Source organism: Cryptomeria japonica, unplaced genomic scaffold (assembly GCF_030272615.1).
Source record: "Cryptomeria japonica unplaced genomic scaffold, Sugi_1.0 HiC_scaffold_522, whole genome shotgun sequence".
In the NCBI taxonomy this organism is placed as follows: domain Eukaryota; kingdom Viridiplantae; phylum Streptophyta; class Pinopsida; order Cupressales; family Cupressaceae; genus Cryptomeria; species Cryptomeria japonica.
This window is the reverse complement of record NW_026729336.1, coordinates 42,501-56,631: the sequence shown is the minus strand read 5'-3', so window position 1 is coordinate 56,631 and position 14,131 is coordinate 42,501. Positions and strand designations below refer to the sequence as shown.

Sequence of the window (14,131 nt, the reverse complement as noted above, 5' to 3'; positions counted from 1 at the left end):
TGTGCTCCAAGGTGCTGCGTGCACGTTGTCGGAGCCCGGTTTGCCCCGGGTGCGCACCTCGCGTGCACCTTCGTCGGGGTGGGCACCTTGGCTGGGTTTGCCCCGGCTGCGCTCCGAAGCGGGGTTATTGGAGCGCCGCCTCTTTTTTTGTCGGAGCGTTTGGTGGGGTTTCTCGCATTGGCTCTTCCGAGGCCCGGTTGCCACCCTGGCGCGCACGAAGTCGGAAGTAGGGTTAATTGCCCGGGTGCGCACCTTTGCCAGGGTGGGCACCTTACCTGGGCTGCGCACCAGGGCGGGCTCAAGATGGCACGCGCGTTCCGTTTTTTTCACTATCTTTCAAAACGGAAATTTTAAAATCTCCTTTTTTTTTTGCCTTTTCTGGAAATTAGTGAAGGCAGCGCATCAAAGGTGCGCACCTCGCTGCCCACCTTGGTGTGCTCTGAGGTGCGCACCCGGGAGCGCTACGAAGTGTGCTCCAAGGTGCGGCGTGCACGTTGTCGGAGCCCGGTTTGCCCCGGGTGCGCACCTCGCCTGCACCTTGGCCGGGGTGGGCACCTTGGCTGGGTTTGCCCAGGGTGCGCTCCGAAGCGGGGTTACTGGAGCGCCCCCTCTTTTTTTGTCAGAGCGTTTGGTGGGGTTTCTCGCATTGGCTCTTCCCAGGCCCGGTTGTTGGGTGCGCTCCCACCCTGGCGCGCGCGAAGTTGGAAGTTGGGTTAATTGCCCGGGCGCGCACCTTCGCCAGGGTGGGCACCTTGGTGCGCACACCTTGGCTGGGCTGCGCACCAGGGCGGGCTCAAGATGGCACCAGCATTCCCTTTTTCTCACTATCTTTCAAAACGGAAATTTTAAAATCTCGTTTTTTTTTTGCCTTTTATGGAAATTAGTGAAGGCATCGCATCAAAGGTGCGCACCTCGCTGCCCACCTTGGTGTGCTCCGAGGTGCCCACCACGGTGCGCAACGCCGGTGCGAACCCGGGAGCGCCCCGATGTGTGCTCCAAGGTGCGGCGTGCACGAAGTCGGACCCCGGTTTGCCCCGGGTGCGCACCTCGCGTGCACCTTGGTGCGCACACCTTGGCTGGGTTGCGCGGCCTGGTGGGCACCATGGTGCGCACCAAGGAGCGCTCCGAAGTGTGCTCCAAGGTGCGGCGTGCACGAAGTCGGAGCCCGGTTTGCCCCGGGTACGCACCTCGCGTGCACCTTCGCCGGGGTGGGCACCTCGGCTGGGTTGCGCGCCCTGGTGCGCACCAAGGAGCGCTCCGAAGTGTGCTCCAAGGTGCGGCGTGCACGAAGTCGGAGCCCGGTTTGCCCCGGGTGCGCACCTTCGCCGCGGTGCGCACCATGGCGTGCACGAAGTCGGAGCCCGGTTTGCCCCGGGTGCGCACCTCGCGTGCACCTTCGGCGGGGTTGCGCGCCCTGGTGGGCACCATGGTGCGCACCAAGGAGCGCTCCGAAGTGTGCTCCAAGGTGCGGCGTGCACGAAGTCGGAGCCCGGTTTGCCCCGGGTGCGCACCTCGCGTGCACCTTCGGCGGGGTTGCGCGCCCTGGTGGGCACCATGGTGCGCACCAAGGAGCGCTCCGAAGTGTGCTCCAAGGTGCGGCGTGCACGAAGTCGGAGCCCGGTTTGCCCCGGGTGCGCACCTCGCGTGCACCTTCGCCGCGGTGGGCACCATGGCGTGCACGAAGTCGGAGCCCGGTTTGCCCCGGGTGCGCACCTCGCGTGCACCTTCGCCGGGGTGGGCACCTCGGCTGGGTTGCGCGCCCTGGTGCGCACCAAGGAGCGCTCCGAAGTGTGCTCCAAGGTGCGGCGTGCACGAAGTCGGAGCCCGGTTTGCCCCGGGTGCGCACCTCGCGTGCACCTTCGCCAGGGTGGGCACCTCGGTGCGCACACCTTCTCAATGTTTTCTTGCCTTTTCTGGAAATTGGTGAAGGCAGCGCATCAAAGGTGCGCACCTCGGTGTGCTCCGAGGTGCGAACCCGAGAGCGCTCCGAGGTGCCCACGAAGTCGAAAGTCGGGTTAATTGCATTGTTTTCCCCGGGTGCGCTCCGAGGTGCGCAACATCGGCGCGCACCAAGGAGGGCTCCGAAGTGTGCTCCAAGGTGCGCACGATGGCGTGCACCTCTGGTGCGCACGATTCGGAGCTCGGTTTGACCGGGGTGCGCACACCTTGGCTGGGTTGCGCACCTTTTGTGCGCTCCAAGGTGCGCACGAAGTCGGAGCTCGGTTTGCCCCGGGTGCGCACCTTCGCCAGGGTGCGCACCTTGATGCGCACGCCTTGGCTGGGCTGCGCACCTTGGTGGGCGCCATGGTGCGCACCTTTCGTGCGCTCCAAGGTGCGCACGAAGTCGGAGCTCGGTTTGCCCCGGGTGCGCACCTTGGTGGGCGCCATGGTGCACTCCGAGGTGCCCAAGATTGGTGCGCACCAAGGAGCGCTCCGAAGTGCGCTCCAAGGTGCGCGCGAAGTCGAAAGTTGGGTTAATTGTCCGGTTTGCCTCGGGTGCGCACCTTGCGTGCACCTTCGCCAGGGTGGGCGCCTTGGTGCGCACACCTTGGCTGGGCTGCGCACACCTTGGCACCCGCGTTTCCTTCATTTTAAATTTTTTTTTTTTACAATCTCTCAAGTGGGAAATTCTATAATCTCAACTTTTTTTGCCTTTTCAGGAAACTTTTGAATGGAGCGCATCATTGGTGCGCTCCGAAGTGTGCTCCAAAGCTCTCTCCAGCTGCGTGCACCTGCCCCGGCCGCGCACCCGGCCCCGCCCAGCTTCGCTCACCTGTCCCGGGCGTCTGGTGCGGAACCTTAGAGTAAGAAACATCACCGTGCACCTTGGCCAACGTGCGCGACTCGACCGAGCGCGCACTGGCCGAGGTGCACACCGATTTCACCTGGGTGCGCGCGCAGCACCTCGGGCGCACCGGGGTGCGCGCACAACGCCCGGGTTGCACCGTGGCCTGTGTGCTCGGGGCGCCTCGGGTGCGCGCTCGGTGTCGCCCCCGCGCGCGCGGTAGTGCGGGCAGCGCACCCCGGCCCGGCCCGGCCCCGACGAGAACGCAAACGGGCAAAAGGTTTATTCAAATAGCATTGCGACGCCCGGCGAAAAACTAAAAAAGGGTGCAACACCGGGACTTCCCGGGAGGTCACCCATCCCAGTACTACTCCGGCCCAAGCGCGCTTAACTGCGGAGTTCTGATGGGATCCGGTGCACTAACGCTGGTATGATCGCACCCGTTATGAGCTTGTCGCAGTGTGTACTTAGCAAACCGCGACCCACGTGCGAATCCACCCCGGCCACCCACCCCCGTCGAGGTGCACACCCTCCCTCGCGAAGTGCGCCCCGTTCGCCAAGTGTGAGCCCTGCCCGGGTGCGCGCACCTTGCTAGGGCGTCGGGTGTGCACCCGGCCCGGCCTACGTGCGTGCACCTGGAGGGGGCGTCGTGTGCGTGCAGTGTCCCGTCTGCAACGCGGTGCCCACACACCACCTCGGGCGCAACGACCTGCGCTCACATGTGGGCCGAGTGCACCTTGGTGCATGTTCGGGGCGCCTCGGGTGCACGCTCGATCTTGCCCCGGTGCACCAAGGCGCTCGGTTTGCCCCGGGTGCGCACTTGGTGCAAGGTGGGCACCCAAAATAGGGATCAAGCACCAAAACACAAGTTTCGGGATGCAAAATGGGACCCAAGGACCACAAATGCGTTCCAAGACCCATGATGGGTCCACGAGAACAAAAATGTGTTCCGAGACTTAATAAACAAATATTGGGTTTTAGGAGAAGAAACATGCTCTGATGCCCAAAACGAGAATCGACCCCGAAAAGGCCACAGGCCAAAAGTGGGATGCGAGACAAAAAAAAATGGGACCCGAGGACCAAAATTGGGTTCCCAGGTCGAAGACAGGGCAACCGGACAAGAAACGACCTCTAAGGCTCGAAATGAGTCCCGACGACTAAAACTTGACAAGAAGCACCCATCAGGCACCCAACTCGACACCCATGGGATGCCGACCCACCCGGGCTTCCACCTAGCACACCTTGGCACCCACCCACCCTCGCACCCAACCTCGCACCCAACTTAGCACCTTTGAACCCACATTGGCACTCACCCTGACCCTGGCACCTTGGAACCCACATTGGCACTCACCTTGACCCTGGCACCCACCTTTGCACTCACCTTGGGACCCACCCTGGCTCCCACCTCGGCACCCACCCAGACACCCACCTTGGTTCCTTGGCACCCACCTTGGATCCTTGGCACCCACCCCGACACCCACCTTGGCACGCAACTTGGCTACTTGCCACCCACCTTGGCTCCTTGACGCCCACCCCGACAACCACCCCGTGACCTACCCTGGCTAGGGTTGGTGCACACCCACCCTGGTGCCCACCTTGGCACCCACCCTATGACCCACCTTGGCACGCACCTTAGTACCCACCCCGTTACCCACCCTAGGACCCACCCCGTGACCCACCTTGGCCAGGGTGGGTGCACCCACCCTGGTGCCCACCTTGGCACCCACCCATCCTAGCACCCAGCCTGTGACCGGGCTTGGAACCCAACCTTGCACCCGCACCCGTCTTGGCCAGTGTGGGTGCGCACCCATCCTGGCACCCACGTTGTGACACACCCTTTAACCCACGCACCCTAGCACCCACGTTGGCACCCACCTTGGAACCCAACCTAGCAACTTGGCACCCACCCCGTGACCCACCTTGGCATCCACCATAGCAGTCGCCGACTTGGCACCCACCTCGGCACCCACCTTGACACTTGTGGACCCACCTTGCCACTCACCCTAGCATCGACCCATCCTAGCACCCACCCTGGCACCTTTGCACCCTAGCACTCACCCATCCTAGCACCTAACCTGTGACCCACCTTGACACTCACCCTCGCACCCACCTTGGAACCCAACCTAGCACCCACCCACCCTGACACCAACCCTAGCACCTACCCACCCTTGCACCCACCCTGTGACCCATCTTGGCACCCACCCATCCTACCACTCAACCTATCACCCACCTTCTCACCCACCTTGGCATCCACCTTAGCACCCACCCACACTGGCACCTTGGCACCCACCTCGGGCAAGGTGGGTGCACACCCACCCTGGCACCCAATTTAGAACCCACCGAGCATGTTACCCACCTTGGCACCCACATTGCAGCCCACCCTAGTACCCACCCTATGACCCACATTGGCATCCACACCCTAGCACCCAGGCACCTCGACACCCGCCTTGACACCCACCCTAGCACTGAACCTGTGACCCACCTTGGAACTCACCCTAGAACCCACCCACCCTGTGAACCACCTTGGCATCCACCTTAGCACCCACCCACCTTGGCACCCACTCTAGCACTCACCCATCCTAACACCCAACTTGTTACCCACCTTGGCACCCGCCCTCGCGTCCACCTTGAAACCCACCCTAGCACCCACCCACGCAGGAGCCCACCTTGGCACCCAACCTAACACCCACGCATCCTGGCACCCAACTTGTGACCCACCTTGGAACCCACCCTAGTACCCACCTTTGAACCCACTATATCACCAACCCACCTTGGCACCCACCCTATGACCCTCTTTGGAATCCACCCTAGCACGCACCCACCCTGGCACCCACCATGGAGCGCACCCTAGCACCCACCCACCTCGGCACGCACCTCAACACCCACCTTGGTGTGCGCACTGCGCCAACCTCTCAAAGACCCTATGTGGTGCGCTCCAAAGTGTACACCTTTGGTGCGCTCCAAGGTGCGCACCTTTGGTGCACACCGAGGTGCACACCAAAGTGTGCACCGAGGTGAGCACCAAAGTGCACTCCAGGGTGCACACCAAGGCGTGCACCTTTGGTGCGGTCAATGCAAACGAATTCGGAAGTTGGGGTCGATGTCCTAATCGCTGCTGCAGACTACACGTATGAGAATCGGACAAATAGCTTTATATAGGGGAGGTGTTGCGTTTGATGGGTCGACTCCCCTGGTTGTGTGCACTGCACCAACTTCAAAGACCCTGTCTTGTTTAAGAAGTCAAAAGTTGGGGTGGATGTCCTAATCATTGCTGCAGTCTACGCATGTATGAGAATCAGACAAATAGCTTATATAGGGGAGGTGTTGCATTCGGTGGGTTGACTCCCCTGGTTGTGCGCACTGCGCCAACCTCAAAGACCCCGCATAGCAGAAGAAGTCGGAAGTCGGATTTTGGTGAGCACCAAGGCGTGCACCTTTGGTGCGGTCAACGCAGACGAATTCAGAAGTTGGGGTGGATGTCCTAATCGTTGTTGCAGGCTACACATGTATGAGAATCAGACAAATAGCTTATATAGGGGAGGTGTTGGGTTTGATGGGTCAACTCCCTTGGTTGTGCGCATTACGCCAACCTCAAAGACCTTGTTTTCGTTAAGAAGTCAAAAGTTGGGGTCAATGTCCTAATGGCTCCTGCAGGCTACACATGTATGAGAATCGGACAAATAGCTTATATAGGGGAGGTGTTGGGTTTGATGGGTCGACTCCCCTGGTTGTGCGCATTACGTCAACCTCAAAGACCTTGTTTTCGTTAAGAAGTCAAAAGTTGGGGTCGATGTCCTAATTGCTCCTGTAGACTACACATGTATGAGAATCAGACAAATAGCTTATATAGGGGAGGTGTTGGGTTTGATGGGTTGACTCCCCTAGTTGTTCGCATTACACCAACCTCAAAGACCTTGTTTTCGTTTAGAAGCCGAAAGTTGGGGTCGATGTCCTAATTGCTCCTGCAGGCTACGCATGTATGAGAATCAGACAAATAGCTTATATAGGGGAGGTGTTGGGTTTGATGGGTCGACTCCCCTGGTTGTGCGCATTGCGCCAACCTCAAAGACCCTGCATTGCGGATGAAGTCGAAAGTCAGAGTTTGGTGTGCTACAAGGTGTGGTCGAAGGTGCTCACCTAGGTGTGCACCTTTGGAGCACAGGAAAAGTGCCCTCCAAAAGTGCGCACCTTTGGAGTGCACAAAAGTGCCCTCCAAAAGTGCGCACCTTTGGAGCGCAGAAAAGTGCCCTCCAAAAAGTGCCCTCCAAAAGTGCGCACCTTTGGAGCGCAGAAAAGTGCCCTCCAAAAAGTGCCCTCCAAAAGTGCGCACCTTTGGAGCGCAGAAAAGTGCCCTCCAAAAAGTGCCCTCCAAAAGTGCGCACCTTTGGAGCGCAGAAAAGTGCCCTCCAAAAGTGCGCACCTTTGGAGCGCAGAAAAGTGCCCTCCAAAAAGTGCCCTCCAAAAGTGCGCACCTTTGGAGCGCAGAAAAGTGCCCTCCAAAAAGTGCCCTCCAAAAGTGCGCACCTTTGGAGCGCAGAAAAGTGCCCTCCAAAAAGTGCCCTCCAAAAGTGCGCACCTTTGGAGCGCAGAAAAGTGCCCTCCAAAAAGTGCCCTCCAAAAGTGCGCACCTTTGGAGCGCAGAAAAGTGCCCTCCAAAAAGTGCCCTCCAAAAGTGCGCACCTTTGGAGCGCAGAAAAGTGCCCTCCAAAAGTGCGCACCTTTGGAGCGCACAAAAGTGCCCTCCAAAAGTGCGCACTTTTGGTGCGCACCAAGGCGCTGGTTCGGTCGTTGCAGGCGAGTTCGGAAGTTGGGGTCGATGTCCTGAGCGGAGGTGCAAACTACACAGGTGTCGGAATCGGACAAATAGCTTATATAGGGGAGGTGTATGCTTCGATGGGTCGACTCCCCAGGTTGAGCGCACCGCGCCAACCTCAAAGACCCTACGGTATGGATGAAGTCGGAAGTTGGGTCCGATGACCAATTCGATTAGTAGGTATGCTCATGAGGTCGGAATTTGGGTCCGATGACCTGCCATGTGCAGGAAGGCGAATGTTGACACTGTGCGTTGCAAGGTGCACACCAAGGCGCTGGTGCGGTCTTTTTAGTCGAGTTCGGAAGTTGGGGTCGATGTCCTGATCGGAGGTGCAAGCTACACAGGTGTGGGAATCGGACAAATAGCTTATATAGGGGAGGTGTATGCTTCGTTGGGTCGACTCCCCGGGTTGAGCGCACCGCGCCAACCTCAAAGACCCTACGGTATGGATGAAGTCGGAAGTTGGGTCCGATGACCGATTCGATATGTAGGCATACTCGCGAGGTCGGAATTTGGGTCCGATGACCTGCCACGTGCAGGAAGGCGAATGTTGGCACTGTGCGTTGCAAGGTGCGCACCAAGGCGCTGGTTCGGTCGTTGGAGGCGAGTTCGGAAGTTGGGGTCGATGTCTTGATCGGAGGTGCAAACTACACAGGTGTGGGAATCGGACAAATAGCTTATATAGGGGAGGTGTATGCTTCGTTGGGTCGACTCCCCGGGTTGAGCGCACCGCGCCAACCTCAAAGACCCTACGGTATGGATGAAGTCGGAAGTTGGGTCCGATGACCGATTCGATATGTAGGCATACTCGCGAGGTCGGAATTTGGGTCCGATGACCTGCCATGTGCAGGAAGGCGAATGTTGGGACTGTGCGTCGCAAGGTGCGCACCAAGGCGCTGGTGCCGTCGTTGCAGTCGAGTTCGGAAGTTGGGGTCGATGTCCTGGTCAGAGGTGCAAACTACACAGGTGTGGGAATCGGACAAATAGCTTATATAGGGGAGGTGTATGCTTCGATGGGTCGACTCCCTGGGTTGAGCGCACCGCGCCAACCTCAAAGACCCTACAGTATGGATGAAGTCGGAAGTTGGGTCCGATGACCGATTCGATACGTAGGCATATTGGCGAGGTCTGAATTTGTGTCCGATGACCTGCCATGCGCAGGAAGGCGGAATTTGGGTCCGATGACCGAGTTGATGGCGTGCCATGCGCAGAAAGGCGGAATTTGGGTCCGATGACCGAGTTGATGTTGATGGCCCGCCATGCACAGGAAGGCGGAATTTGGGTCCGATGACCGATTTGAAGGCGTGCCATACGCAAAAAGGCGGAGTTTGGGTCCGATGACCGAGTTGATATTGATGGCCCGCCATGCGCAGGAAGGCGGAATTTGGGTCCGATGACCTGACATACGCATGGAGTCCGACTCGGGGGCCGATGTTCGATTCGATGACTTGCATTGTGGGTAAAGTCGGAAGTTGTGGTCTTTGACCCGATTCGATGACCAGACTTCGGCTGCTTGAGAATCGGACAAATAACTTATATAGGGGAGGTAGTGTTCTCGAGCATCCTCCCCCCGTGCCCGTTTATGTCGATTGATGCTGGTGCTCGACTGGTTGGAGCGCTCGGATGCAAAAATCTTGCACCAGGATTTATCGATTGTGATGGACACGGCAAGTCTCCTGATTGCTATGCAGGAGCTCATCGTGAATCTCTATGCGGCCTTGGTATGGACTCGACCTGCGGAATGGTTCGGCAATGGTAGTCGCTCCAACACGTCCTTGCAATGGCCACAGAGGTGATTCGACTAGAGCTCCAATCTAGCTTTTGGGTTGCTTGGCGGACTGGTATAGCCGCGATCGAGTTCCGGCCATGAACGTTTTAGATAGCTCTTGGGCTTTCTGGGACGGAAGTCGGAAGTTTGGGCTGTTGTCCGATTTGATGACCATTCTTCGGATGTGTGAGAATCGGACAAATAACTTATATAGGGGACTGTGTTGTCTCACGCAGCCCCCTCCGTGCCCCTCTATCTCGACCGATGTTGGTGCTTGAAAGGGTTGGGATCGCTCGGATTTATAAACGTGCACCACCATTTGTCGAGTGTGAGGGACGCGGCAGGTCTCCTAAATGCTATGCGGGCGCTCTCTGAGAATCTCTATCCGGCCTCGACACAGACTAGTCTTGCTGAATGGTTTGGCACTGGTAGTCGATCCAACACGTCGTTGTTGTGGCCGCCTAGGCGATTCGATTCGAGCCCCCGTCTAGCTTTTGGGTTGCTTGGCGGATTTTGCCCTATCCGCAAGTGAGCTCGGTCCCTAAACGTTCGAGAAACCCGATTGCTATGCGCCGACTCTCTTTCTTGCGAGCCTCCATCTAGCTTTTGGGTCTCTACGGAACGGAAGTCGGAATCTGGGACCGTTGTTTGATTCGACGAGGCAGACTACGGTTGTGCGAGAATCGGACAAATAACTTATATAGGGGAGGTGTTGACTGGAGCATTCTCCCCCGTGCCCCTCTAACTCGACCAATGCTGGCGCTCGAACGGTGGTAGCGCTCGGATTTTCATTGAGCGCCAGCATTGGTCGATTTAGAGGGGCATGCGAGATTCCCGAATGCTATGCGAGGGCTCTAACGGAAATGTCTATTGGTTTCGGTATGGATGCAATTGCGAGTGGTTCGGCAAAGGTAGTCGTTCCGATGCGTCCATGTCGTGGCCAAATCGATAATTCGATTTGAGCCCTCGTATAGCATTTGGGTCTCTCGATGTGATTCCGCATTCCAGTCCCTTTGGGCACTGCTTGAGCCGCATCCCAGGGGGTTCCCTTCCCAATAATCTGCCTCGCAACCCGATTGCTATGCGGTGAGGCTCCTCGGCCGCCTCGGAACTATCTGTGTATCAGACGCATCGCGGGATAAGGGGTTGGCAACGGTAGTCGCCCCAAGCGCGTCCGATGCTTGGACCATTCCGAGGCGGCCCTGAAGCCTCTTCCGTCTAGCCGTTGGGTCCTTCTCGCCGCATCCCTCGCCTCGCACCCCGATTGCTATGCGGTGAGGCTCCTCGGCCGCCTCGGAACTATCTGTGTATCGGACGCGTCGCGGGATAAGGGGTTGTCACTGGTAGTCGCCCCAAGCGCGTCCGATGCTTGGACCATTCCGAGGCGGCCCTGAAGCCTCTTCCGTCTAGCCGTTGGGTCCTTCTCGCCGCATCCCTCGCCTCGCACCCCGATTGCTATGCGGTGAGGCTCCTCGGCCGCCTCGGAACTATCTGTGTATCGGACGCGTCGCGGGATAAGGGGTTGTCATTGGTAGTCGCCCCAAGCGCGTCCGATGCTTGGACCATTCCGAGGCGGCCCTGAAGCCTCTTCCGTCTAGCCGTTGGGTCCTTCTCGCCGCATCCCTCGCCTCGCACCCCGATTGCTATGCGGTGAGGCTCCTCGGCCGCCTCGGAACTATCTGTGTATCGGACGCGTCGCGGGATAAGGGGTTGTCACTGGTAGTCGCCCCAAGCGCGTCCGATGCTTGGACCATTCCGAGGCGGCCCTGAAGCCTCTTCCGTCTAGCCGTTGGGTCCTTCTCGCCGCATCCCTCGCCTCGCACCCCGATTGCTATGCGGTGAGGCTCCTCGGCCGCCTCGGAACTATCTGTGTATCGGACGCGTCGCGGGATAAGGGGTTGTCACTGGTAGTCGCCCCAAGCGCGTTCGATGCTTGGACCATTCCGAGGCGGCCCTGAAGCCTCTTCCGTCTAGCCGTTGGGTCCTTCTCGCCGCATCCCTCGCCTCGCACCCCGATTGCTATGCGGTGAGGCTCCTCGGCCGCCTTGGAACTATCTGTGTATCGGACGCGTCGCGGGATAAGGGGTTGTCACTGGTAGTCGCCCCAAGCGCGTCCGATGCTTAGACCATTCCGAGGCGGACCCGAAGCCTCTTCCGTCTAGCCGTTGGGTCCTTCTCGCCGCATCCTTCGCCTCGCACCCCGATTGCTATGCGGTGAGGCTCCTCGGCCGCCTCGGAACTATCTGTGTATCGGACGCGTCGCGGGATAAGGGGTTGTCACTGGTAGTCGCCCCAAGCGCGTCCGATGCTTGGACCATTCCGAGGCGGACCCGAAGCCTCTTCCGTCTAGCCGTTGGGTCCTTCTCGCCGCATCCCTCGCCTCGCACCCCGATTGCTATGCGGTGAGGCTCCTCGGCCGCCTTGGAACTATCTGTGTATCGGACGCGTCGCGGGATAAGGGGTTGTCACTGGTAGTCGCCCCAAGCGCGTCCGATGCTTGGACCATTCCGAGGCGGACCCGAAGCCTCTTCCGTCTAGCCGTTGGGTCCTTCTCGCCGCATCCCTCGCCTCGCACCCCGATTGCTATGCGGTGAGGCTCCTCGGCCGCCTTGGAACTATCTGTGTATCGGACGCGTCGCGGGATAAGGGGTTGTCACTGGTAGTCGCCCCAAGCGCGTCCGATGCTTGGACCATTCCGAGGCGGCCCCGAAGCCTCTTCCGTGTAGCCGTTGGGTCCTTCTCGCCGCATCCCTCGCCTCGCACCCCGATTGCTATGCGGTGAGGCTCCTCGGCCGCCTTGGAACTATCTGTGTATCGGACGCGTCGCGGGATAAGGGGTTGTCACTGGTAGTCGCCCCAAGCGCGTCCGATGCTTGGACCATTCCGAGGCGGCCCCGAAGCCTCTTCCGTGTAGCCGTTGGGTCCTTCTCGCCGCATCCCTCGCCTCGCACCCCGATTGCTATGCGGTGAGGCTCCTCGGCCGCCTTGGAACTATCTGTGTATCGGACGCGTCGCGGGATAAGGGGTTGTCACTGGTAGTCGCCCCAAGCGCGTCCGATGCTTGGACCATTCCGAGGCGGACCTGAAGCCTCTTCCCTCTAGCCGTTGGGGCTTTCTCGCCGCATCCCTCGCCTCGCACCCTGATTGCTATGCTGTGAGGCTCCTCGGCCGCCTTGGAACTATCTGTGTATCGGACGCATCGCGGGATAAGGGGTTGGCAGTGGTAGTCGCCCCAAGCGCATCCGATGCTTGGACCATTCCGAGGCGGCCCTGCAGCCTCTTCCGTCTAGCCGTTGGGGCCATCTCGCCGCATCCCCCACCTCGCACCACGATTGCTATGCGGTGAGGCTCCTTGGCCGCCTCGGAACTATCTGTGTATCGGACGCATCGCGGGATAAGGGGTTGTCACTGGTAGTCGCCCCAAGCGCGTCCGATGCTTGGACTATTCCGAGGCGGCCCTGCAGCCTCTTCCGTCTAGCCGTTGGGGCCATCTCGCTGCATCCCCCACCTCCTCGGCCGCCTCGGAACTATCTGTGTATCGAACGCATCGCGGGATAAGGGGTTGGCAGTGGTAGTCGCCCCAAGCGCGTCCGATGCTTGGACTATTCCGAGGCAGCCCTGCAGCCTCTTCCGTCTAGCCTTTGGGGCCATCTCGCCGCATCCCTCGCCTCGCACCCCGATTGCTATGCGGTGAGGCTCCTCGGCCGCCTGGGAACTATCTTCGTATCGGACGCATCGCGGGATAAGGGGTTGTCACTGGTAGTCGCCCCAAGCGCGTCCGATGCTTGGACTATTCCGAGGCGGCCCTGTGGCCTCTTCCGTCTAGCCGTTGGGGCCATCTCGCCGCATCCCCCACCTCGCACCCCGATTGCTATGCGGTGAGGCTCTTCGGCCGCCTTGGAACTATCTTCGTATCGGACGCATTGCGGGATAAGGGGTTGTCACTGGTAGTGGCCCCAAGCGCGTCCGATGCTTGGACTATTCCGAGGCGGCCCTGCAGCCTCTTCCGTCTAGCCGTTGGGGCCATCTCGCCGCATCCCCCACCTCGCACCCCGATTGCTATGCGGTGAGGCTCCTCGGCCGCCTTGGAACTATCTTCGTATCGGACGCATCGCGGGATAAGGGGTTGTCACTGGTAGTCGCCCCAAGCGCGTCCGATGCTTGGACTATTCCGACGCGGCCCTGTGGCCTCTTCCGTCTAGCCGTTGGGGCCATCTCGCCGCATCCCCCACCTCGCACCCCGATTGCTATGCGGTGAGGCTCCTCGGCCGCCTTGGAACCATCTTCGTATCGGACGCATCGCGGGATAGGGGGCTGTCACTGGTAGTCGCCCCAAGCGTGTCCGATGCTTGGACCATTCCTAGGCGGCCCTGAAGCCTCTTCCGTCTAGCCGTTGGGGCCTTCCCGCCCCATCCCTCGCCTCGCACCCCCGATTGCTATGCGGTGAGGCTCCTCGGCCGCCTTGGAACCATCTGTGTATCGGACGCATCGCGGGATAAGGGGTTGGCACTGGCAGTCGCCCCAAGCGCGTCCGATGCTTGGACCATTTCGAGGTGGCCCTGAAGCCTCTTCCGTCTAGCCGTTGGGGCCTTCCCGCCCCATCCCTCGCCTCGCACCCCGATTGATATGCGGTGAGGCTCCTCGGCCGCCTTGGAACTATCTGTGTATCGGACGCATCGCGGGATAAGGGGTTGGCACTGGTAGTCGTCCCAATCGCATCCGATGCTTGGACCATTCCGAGGCGGCCCTGCAGCCTCTTCCGTTT

The 14,131-nt window shown here is 59.8% G+C and overlaps 1 non-coding gene across 1 annotated transcript; it reads right to left on the bottom strand.

Annotated features, from left to right (window-relative positions):
- Positions 1-3,108: 3,108 nt before the first annotated feature.
- On the bottom strand, positions 3,109-3,227 carry LOC131872150 (5S ribosomal RNA). The gene has a single exon (XR_009370329.1). It is a non-coding gene; the product is annotated as a 5S ribosomal RNA (ribosomal RNA).
- Between the last annotated feature and the right edge of the window lie 10,904 nt (positions 3,228-14,131).